The sequence below is a fragment of the Camelus dromedarius genome, chromosome 24 (assembly GCF_036321535.1).
Source record: "Camelus dromedarius isolate mCamDro1 chromosome 24, mCamDro1.pat, whole genome shotgun sequence".
Lineage (NCBI taxonomy): Eukaryota > Metazoa > Chordata > Mammalia > Artiodactyla > Camelidae > Camelus > Camelus dromedarius.
Genome location: NC_087459.1, coordinates 3,872,803 through 3,882,430, shown reverse-complemented (window position 1 = coordinate 3,882,430; position 9,628 = coordinate 3,872,803). Strand labels below are relative to the sequence as shown.

At 47.5% G+C, this 9,628-nt stretch overlaps 1 protein-coding gene and 1 long non-coding RNA gene across 2 annotated transcripts in view; one reads left to right on the top strand and one right to left on the bottom strand.

The window, feature by feature from the left end:
- Nucleotides 1–382: 382 nt before the first annotated feature.
- LOC116147224 (uncharacterized) lies at nucleotides 383–2,592 on the bottom strand. The gene is made up of 3 exons (XR_004130762.2): nucleotides 2,503–2,592; nucleotides 1,706–1,895; nucleotides 383–956 (listed from the first exon to the last, which is right to left on the bottom strand). It is a non-coding gene; the product is annotated as an uncharacterized LOC116147224 (long non-coding RNA).
- Nucleotides 2,593–2,732: 140 nt separating this feature from the next.
- The window catches only part of ABAT (4-aminobutyrate aminotransferase), an 80,037-nt gene continuing 73,141 nt past the window's right edge, over nucleotides 2,733–9,628 (top strand). Inside the window, exon 1 of the mRNA XM_010991302.3 lies at nucleotides 2,733–2,881. The gene's annotated coding sequence lies outside the window, so the exon portion shown is untranslated. The remainder of the gene's footprint in view (nucleotides 2,882–9,628) is intronic.

Sequence of the window (9,628 nt, the reverse complement as noted above, 5' to 3'; positions counted from 1 at the left end):
GCTTGGCAAACTTTCTAAAAAAGGCCAGACGGTAAATCTTTTTGGCTTTGGAGGCTGTGCGGTCTCTGTCTTAATTAACTCCTCCTCAGCTCTGCCTTGGTATCCGGAAGACAGCCACAGACGATGCATAAGTGAGTGGGTGTGGCTGTGTTCCAGTAAAACTTTGTGCACAATGAAATGTGAATTATATACAGTTTTCTTGTGATACAAAATATTATTCTTCTTTTGATTTTTTTTCCTTCCATTTAACATGTAAAACCCATTTTCTATCATAGCTTGCAGGTCACACAAAAGAGTGCATTGCATTTGGCTTAGACTTTTGCTTTTTTGTTTTTCATTTCAAATATTTTTTTCTTAATACAGAAGCAATATATATCCATGATAGAATAATTAGGAATCAGTGACTTGCAGATAAAGTAAAATTATAATCATCCGTAATTTCAACATACAAAGATAATTACTTCTACTAGTGGGCATTTCTTTTTTCAGTCTGTCTCTCTCTGTCTATCATGTATCTATATTGGTGCTGTCCAGTGTGATAGCCACTAGCCACGTGTGACTATTTAGCTTAAAGCTAAAGTTAGATGTTTTTAAAAATTCAGTTTTGCAGTCGACTAGTGATATGTTAAGTATTTCATCCCTACCAATGGCTAGTGGCTACTATATTGGACAGCACAGATTCAGAACGTTTCCCCCATCACAGAAAGTTCTCTTGGACAGCACTGATCTATCCATATCTACTTACATAGATTTACCACAAATAGAACAATATCAGATAAAGTTTTTGGTGATTATCTTTTGTTCACTCTATTTTGAGTCAACCATTCAATAGTCAAAACAGTTCTGTGCCACTCAGCATTCAACACCTGTGCTTTATTGGAGGCATTCATTTTCATGCAACAGATGTCCCTTCCGCCTCCTTGTCGTCCTACATTCAAGTTGTTTCCAGTTTTTTGCTACAAGAAACAAACCGACAGTAAATTTGTCACTAAACTTTTGCACCATTCATTGTTTTAGGGTAATTTCACAGATGTTTAACTGCTAAGTCAAAGGGTAAGCTCATTTTAACAATTTTTTTTAAATAGGAGTACTCAAGTTTCTTTCCAGAAAAGCTTTGATCATTTATACATTCATGAAATTGTCCACTTCCTTCAAACCTCCACAGATAATGGTCATTATAATAATAAAAATGAGGCCATTTTGATGGATGAAACTTTCCATCTCTTTAACTTGCTTTTCTTTGAGAAACTTTATTTCCTCCCACATTTACTGGCCATTTTATTTCTGTGGGCAGGTCTTGGGCAGTAAAAGAGACTATCTGCATGGCTTAGGTTTTAAGGGAAAATTCCCCGATTTATAACCCAGGCCTCGTAAAGTTCTGCAAGGGGACACGGTTAACATACCAAGGAGATTGGCAAAGCTGTCAGTTTCAGCAGAACTGTGGATCAATTTTATTTTCTGTCCTTTCCTTTGTATATTTCTTACTTACTGCTTCTTTTTAGTCCTTACAGTCACAGACCACACTGTGGGGCAAATGGTTTGTTTGGCAGCTTTTAAATTTATTTATTTGCTTTATATCTGTTTCAATTCCTAGGAGTATAGTCCTGCTCACCTAGTCAGAGGTAGGGCAGCCTAGATTCATGGAAGGCAGGAAGGAAGGACCTCAGTGTTCTGCAAGATGCTAGCAGACTAAGGAAATAGTTACCTGATCAGGCTGAGTGGGGAAGACCAGGCTGTATTCTTCCTTGGCCTTTTAAGGTCTGGAGTCTCCATTCATCCATTCATTATGAGCACTTTGTGGTCTCATGTTGTTCTGATGGGTAGTTCCTTGTGTCTTTGATTTTACCACTGAAGTAATGCATCCTCTTTCCAAATACTTTTAGAAAGCTACAGGACTATCAGTCATTCACACTTTAGTATTCACTAGGTTTCATACAGCATCTTAATTTTTATAAAAGCACCCTCATCACATCTACCATTTCATTTATGCCCATGAAGGAGGTACTATCACTACTGCTTCCATTTACTATTGAGGAAATTGAGGATCAAGGAGGTGGAGTGAACTGCCCTAGATCATAGAGAAGGTACCATGGACTCCTAGTCCAGTGCTCTTTGCATTGCCTGCTCTTTGCATTGCCCCCACCATGCACAAGCTATTCGTCTTCCGGGGCTGGTTGGGCAACGAGGTGTTAAGTGAAAGGCAGCTGGGAGGCTGCTGAGTGACAGGGCCTTGAGCACAGCAGGACTGGACTGGGCGAGGTTAGGATGGGGGCGTGAGAGGGAGGAGGGGGCCAGGGCATGATGCTCTCTCCCCTCTCTTTCATACGGAACCTTGTTTGGCTGTGACTCTAGGGTTCCAGAGCCCGGGATTCGAGGCGCGGGTGCAGAGCGGGCAGCTACACTCGCCCGCAGCCGCAAGGGTCCAGGAAAGGGGCGGAGGTGATTAAACTCTAGGTTAAATCAGTCTATAGAGCCGCCCCCTTTTAGAGACGAGCTCCCTACCCGCTATTAGATAGGCTCTCCTCCGGCCTCGTGGGGCTCCTCGCCGCCTCTGCCACAACCGGAATCCTCGCTCCCAGCCCTCGCAGTCCCTCCTCCAGGCCCCCGGCTCCTCCGCCCCCGGAGGCCGGACTCTACCCCCGCCCCGCCCCCCCCCCTCCCGGGGGCGGTGGCCCGTGGCGGGCACACTCATTGGCTGCGGCACGAGCGAGGGCCGGGGCCGGCAACTCTGATTGGCCAGTGCGGCTCGACGGAGCCAAGGAGCCCGGCGAGTCGCTGGGGGAAGCGGGGCAGAGCCTGGACACAGCCCGAGCGAAGGCGCGGATCTGGCAAATCGGAGCCCGGCAGGTCGGAGTCCGCGGGTCGGAGCTAGGGCCTGAAGGTAAGGACCTGGCGCCAGGTCGTGTGGGGCGGTCCCTTTCGCGGGAGCTGAGATGGAATCCCTCGGCCCTTCCCCCAGGAAGCAAAACCGGGACATCTTCTCACAGAGACGGGGGCCTCATCTTCCCGAGGCACGGGTCCTCTCCCCGGAAAAGAGAGCGTCTCCCACCTCCCAGAGAGCAAAATAGTTTCCTTTTCCCTTCAGAAATGGGCCCTTCCTTCCTGGCCCCAGGCTCTAGAGAGAAGATTCTCCTCCCTAGTTTGCCCTTTGGAATGGAACGTGCCCCTCAAAAGTGGGTTCCAGCCTCCCTGGGTATCTAGGAACCCCTATGTCTTTGGAGACCAATGCCCCTTTCCCCAGTCTAAAAAAGTAAGTTTGAATATCTTCTCCCCACCCTCCCTTCTCAGCTCGTAGATAACGGTGCACTCCCTCTGGGGAAAATGAAAGCTCCCAGAAGAGAAAATAAGCCCCTCCCTAAGACAAGGATATCCCTGGGCAGAGACCGCATGTCACCCTCAAACCCAGTGCAGAGCTCCCTGCATCCCCACCTTAGAAACTGGGCTGCGATTTGCCTTTAGAAGTGGATGATATCCCCCGCCACCCCCACCCCACCCCCATCCATTAGAGAGGTTGCCTCTACTCCTCTGCACTAAAGGCATTTGGGGGATTCCCCCTCTTTCTCCAGTAAAAATGTAAGAGGAGGGGTTTTCATACTCAGAAATAGGGCAAGGGTCTGGTTACCATCCAGGCCAAGTCACCTACCTCACTCCACTCCTCTCTAACCCTTTCACTCAAATCCCAGCACCCCCCCCTTCTCCCAATCCCATCCTTCCCACCTTGCCTCTCCACCTGATTGCATCTCACCTTTCCTCACCCTCCTCCCCACCCCAGCCAGAGATAAGACCAGAGGCTTGGGTTTAGTAAGAAGGTTTAGTAAGGCTGAAACCCTTAAAGCTGGGATCCTGAGCCTAGAGATCCTTCCAGGAGCCTCTAAACTCTACCAACAGAGATGGCCTCTAAGGCAGCAGGACCAGTGGGAACCCCCCCCAACACACACGCACACAGGACTGTTTTCACAATATCCTCCCTTGAGACAGCCCAACCCCTTTCCTGGAGAAGGGGGTATCAGTGCAGACAGAAGGGCCCCACTTTGCTCCCTGGGGCTGCCCCCTGCCCCCCAGCTGCTGTGGGCATTGCCTGGTGGAATTAGGCCCTTGGCCAAGGAAGACGGATGCTGCTGGAACCATCCATTGGGCTGCCTTGGATGAAGCTAGACCAAGGGACAGAATGTTGGTGACCTGGGAGGGCTGGGAGCTGCTCTTCTCTAGTTGGCCAGGTTGGGGGCTGGCAGCAGGGAAAAGAAATAATACAAGGAGCTTTGCTTTGCTCTTTTGAGCTGCGCCCAGAGATGTGGAGTAAGGAGAGGCTTGTGTCCTGGATGCCCAAAGAGGTCAGCCCCCGGGAAAGAGAAATGGCTGTCTGGAGTCCTTAGGCCTCCCAGGGACTGAGGTTCAAAGATCTTACTCCTTCATTTGACAGTTGAGCAAACAGAGGCAAAAAAAAATGGGAAGAGACTTGTTCAAGGTCACCCAGCCAATGAGTGGCAAAGTTAGTCACAGCCTCTCTGGGGCTCGCGGGCGGCTGGGATCCCCCGGACACTACCTCCTGTCCTCACGTTTACAACCAGGACTGCCAGACACTGCTGTCCCCACTGGTCAGAGGAGGTTTGGAGGCTCTGCCAATGTCAGGCAGCTTGGAGCTGGAACTCAGCGCTGCCCCCCAGCAGGCCACCTTGTAGAATCTATTCCCCAGGAGTTACACTTCCCCACTCAGCCCGTGTGACCTTTTGATTGAGTCCACTGCTAAATCTAGACTTGCCAAAATCCAGATGGACCCAGGATAGTGAATAAGATCAGCTGTGATAGTCTGGAGCCGATACTGCTGCAGGAATCTCAGTTGCTAGATGAGGTTTGCTCCAGGCCCTCTGGACAGGGCTCAAGGAAGTCAGGGCGCCTTCCCCCAGGGCCCCACCCCCACCCCCCCGCCTTGATCCCTGCACACTCCCTCTGGCCCCAAGTTCTCTGCGGCAATCTCCCATCCCAGCTCAGAGCCTGCTTTTCCTGAGGCATTGGACGCCAAGCGGGGCAACAGTGACCAATTCCCTACAAATGGGAGGGTCTTGAGGTGGGACTCCCCCTGTCTCCAGCTAAGGGGTTGGCTGTCATGCTCCAGTTCAGAACAGGGATCCAAATGCAAGGTGCCAAGGTGAAAGTTCAGAGTATGAGGGGGAACCACAGTGTGTGGGCTTGAGGGATCGATCTCTGGACCTCTTATCTGGGTGTAGAGCCCAGGTCTGCTACTTAGTGTGTGTCTTGGAGGAATTGGTAACCTCTCTGTAACTCAGTTCCCTCGATGTCCTTATCAGGGTAAACTGAGTTAATTCTTTGTAAAGTGCATAGCACACAGCAAATGGATGGAAGCAGTGACTATGATTACAAGTCATAAAACCTCTAAAACTGGGTCGAGAGGTTGTGCTTTAAGGGAAAACTTACAGCCTGCATCATAGATAATGTGCCAGGGGCCAAGGCAGTGGACCCTCAGCCCTTGCTTGGAGACAAGGGTGATGTCTTCCCAGAGAGAGAGTGCAGTGTATAGAATGCACCGCAGACTCTAAAGTCAGATGGGGCTGGAAGTCTACTCCCATTACTGCTGGCTGGGAAGCCTTAGGCAGGTCATCCACCTCTCTGAGCCTCAGTTTCTTCATCTTTGAATTGGGTTTGTTGGGGGGTGGGCATCAGATAAGAGCTCGGTCTAGAACAGGGTTTCTTCTTATTCTCAGCAGTGTTGCCGTTTGGAGCTGATCATTCTGTGTTGTGGGGAGCTGTCCTGTGCATTGTAGGATGTCTAGCATTCCTGCCTCTACCCATTAAATGGCAGCTGCAACTGCTTCTAGTTATGACAACTAAAACTGTCAACCAAGCATTGCCAGATGTCTCCTAGTGGGTAAATCCCCCCAACCTCCGCATTGAGAGCTGCTAGTCTAATATATGTGCCTGGCACAAAGTTGATGATTGACGTGAGACAGCATCCCTCTTGCTCGGGCTCCTCATTCTGCTTTGTGCATCATGCAGGAGGTGGGGTCCCACTGTTGAGCCTCCCTATGTGAAGGGCAGTTTTAATCTCACACATTTAAGCAGGACTTGACCATCTCTGGAGCACCATCATGTATATTAAACTGTAGGTTTCCCATTTTACAGGTGAGCAAACTAAGGCTCACAGAGGTTAAAGGACTCTTCTAAAGGCATTACCTCCTTCCCTGCTAGAGGTCAAAGAAACATTCATGCCGCAGTTTTAGAAATAACCTAGTTCTGGCGCCTTCTCAGCATATAATTTGGTAGTCTCGTTCAGAATTTAAATTGCATGCCCTCGGGCCCAGCCACCCCACTTCTAAGAATCTTCTGTAGAAATGCTCACAGGTGCACACAATGGGCAACCCCAAGAATGTTCGCCAGAGGGCTTTGCAATCCTAGATGGGAAGAGGTTACGTTACATGGGGAAATGAGCTGTTTTTTTAGAAGAATGGGGTAGAGCTGCATTCCTGACCTGGAAAGATCTCCAAGACATTATTTAGTGAAAACAATTAAGTCACAAGATCAATATATATAGTATTTTAATAAGTGTACATAAATTCAAATGAAAATGGCTAGTTAGGACTACATCCATGTGGAAAGAAGAAAAGGAATCCTCTAGCAAGCTTCCCGTGCATTAAAGACAAGCCAAAACCAAGCACAGCCCTCCGAGGTTGAGACTGGCTCGGGGTCCCCCCACCGGGACGTTCGGCGGGGGGGGGCCCAGCCTGAGTTCTGCTCCCCAGGCTGGAGCTCTTGCAGCTGCAGAAGCCGCTGGTAGCCAAAAGCCAGGCCTTTGAGCTTCCTAAGGGTTCAGAGGCCAGGAGACAGGAACCTGAGGCCTCTTGGCCACAGACTCAGCCTTTACCCTGGCCTGGGGGATTCCTTCTGCCAGCATCTCTGTGGGTCTTGAGGTCACACTGACCAGAGCTGAACTGGGCTTCCACTAGCATGGTGGCCTCAGGCCATGGCCATTTTACCTCTCAGTGTCACATTTCCCCATCTTTAAAAAGAAAAAGCAATAATAGTTTTTTTTTAAAAAGAAAGGGAAAAAAGAAAAGAAAAAGGAGGGGAAATAGTAGACCCTCCTCGGTTATTGTGAGGATTACCTGAAACCCTGTTCAAACACCTGGTACCTCGTCCCACTTCAGTGATGTGAGCCCTGGCGCTCCCCATCTCTCTGCTTGCCTCCCCCCACCCTCCCGTGCCAGGAGGCCGGGTGAGTGACAGCTGGGGAGCCTGAGGGCTTCAAGAACGCCCAGCTGGCTGAATCATCAACCCCCCCTCCCTCCACTGCATCCCAGCAGAAAGTCCCAGGAGGCAGTTCTGAAGGTGTCTGCTCTCCTCCTTCCTCCCCTGTGTCTGACTAGCCTTGCTTTTCTGGAGGCTCCAGGCATTGTCTTCCCCATCACAGGACTGTGTGGCCTAATCTGGCCTCTAATCACACATTCCTTCAGTAATGGGGTCGACTCACCAAGGACAAATTTCCCTCCTCCTTCAAAAGCTGTCTCCCTGAGCCTCCCCACCCCTAACCTGGAGATTCCTTTCTCCTCTCAACCCCTGGCACGCACAGCCGGGGCTTCCTTGGGTCCATGGCCATTTGCTGGTTTTTCACCCCTTCTGTGCTCACACCTCCATGTCTCATTTGTCCTTGTGTCCTGAATGCAGAGCACGGTTCCTGGCACACAGGAGACACTCAATGAGCATTTATTGTGCAATATATGTAACATAAAATATGCCATTTTCATCCTTTTAGAGCCTACAAATCAGTGACACTTAATACATTAACAGTGTTGTGTAACCATCACCGCTGTCTAGTTCCAGAACACCTTCATCACCCTGAAAGGAAACTGGTACCCAGTCACTCTCCCTTCCCGATCTCCTGGCAACCACTAGTCTGATTCGGTGGGTTGGCCTATTCTGAATATTTCATTTAAATGGAATCATCCAATTTGTGGCTTACTGTGTTTGGCTTCTCCACGTTGTAACATGTATCGGTACTTCATTTCTTTTTATGGCAAGATAATATTCTATTGCATGGATATACCACCGTTTATCCATTCATCTTTTTAAAAAATTTTTTTACTGAAGTATAGTTAATTTACAATATTGTGTTACTGGTGTACAGCATAGTGATTCAGTTATATATATTCTTTTTCGTATTCTTTTCCATTATAAGCTTTTGAATATAATTCCCTGTGCTATACATTAGGTCCTTGTTTATCTATTTTGTAAATATTAGTTAGTATCTGCTAATCCCAAACTCCTAACTTATCCCTCCCCACCTTCCGCTTTTGGTAACCATAAGTTTTTTTTTCTATGACTGTGAGTCTATTTCTGTTTTGTAAATAAATATATTTGTGTCATTTTTTAGATTCTGCATCTAAGTGATATCATATATTTGTCTTTCTCTGCCCAACTTACTTCACTTAGTATGATAATCTCTAGATCCATCCACATTGCTGCCAATGGCATTATTTTATTCTTTTTTATGGCTAATACTCCATTATATACATATACCACAACTTCTTTATTCATTCATCTGTTGCTTCCATGTCTTCGCTATTGTAAATAGTGCTACTATGAACATTGGGTGCATATATCTTTTTGAATTAGAATTTTCTCAGGATATATGCCTGGGAGTGGGTGTCCATTCATCTTGATGGACATTTGAGTTTCCAACTTTTGATGATTGTGAATAATGCAGCTATGAACATGTATGTACAAGTTTTGGTTTGAAGACCTGGTTTCCAATTCTTTTGGGAGTGAAACTGCTGGGTCGTATGGTAACTCTTTGCTTAATGTTTCGAGGAACTGCCAGGCTCCACCGTTTTACATTCCCACCAGCAATGTGTGAGGGTTCCAATTTATGCACATTTTTGGCCAACTCCTGTTATTTTCTGATGACTGTTATTACTATTATTGTCATTCTAGTGGATGTGAAGTGGTATCTCATGGTTTTGATTTGCACCTCCCTAGTGACTAGTGATGTTGAGCATCTTTTCATGTGCTTGTGGGCCACATGTATATTTTCTTTGGAAAAAGGTCCATTCAGGCCCTTTGTCCATTTTCGAATTTGGTAGCTTGTCTTTTTTTTGTGGAGTTCTAAGAATTCTTTATATACATAAGTATATCTTTGTGTCACCGTTTGCCTCTTGCATTTAAACATTTGGTCAGCTCCTGTGGGTCAGGCACTACCCTGTGACTCTGGGATATTAAGGTGACTACAATACAGTTCCTGCCCACAAGGAGCTCACAGTTTAGAGCAAAGTTCCTTAATAGCACTATTGACATTGCTGGGGCAAGAGAGGGTGTTTAGCAGCATTTCTGGCCTCTACCCACTCGACGTCAGCAGCATAGTCTTCCCCCAAGTTATGACAACCAAAACTGTCTCTAGACATTGCCGAATGTCCCCCAAGGGGCCAAATTGCCCCTGGTTGAGCATCACTGGTTTAGAGGCTTAGATAAGTGTGTATCTACAACTTAAGTTATATCTCGTGTGCCTAACAGGGTACAGAGTGGACATTTAGGACTTATTTGTTGGATGTTGGATGAGTGGGTAGATGGATGAAATAATGAATGCAGTTTACAGGGTCTGGACATGTGCCTGAAGCTCTAC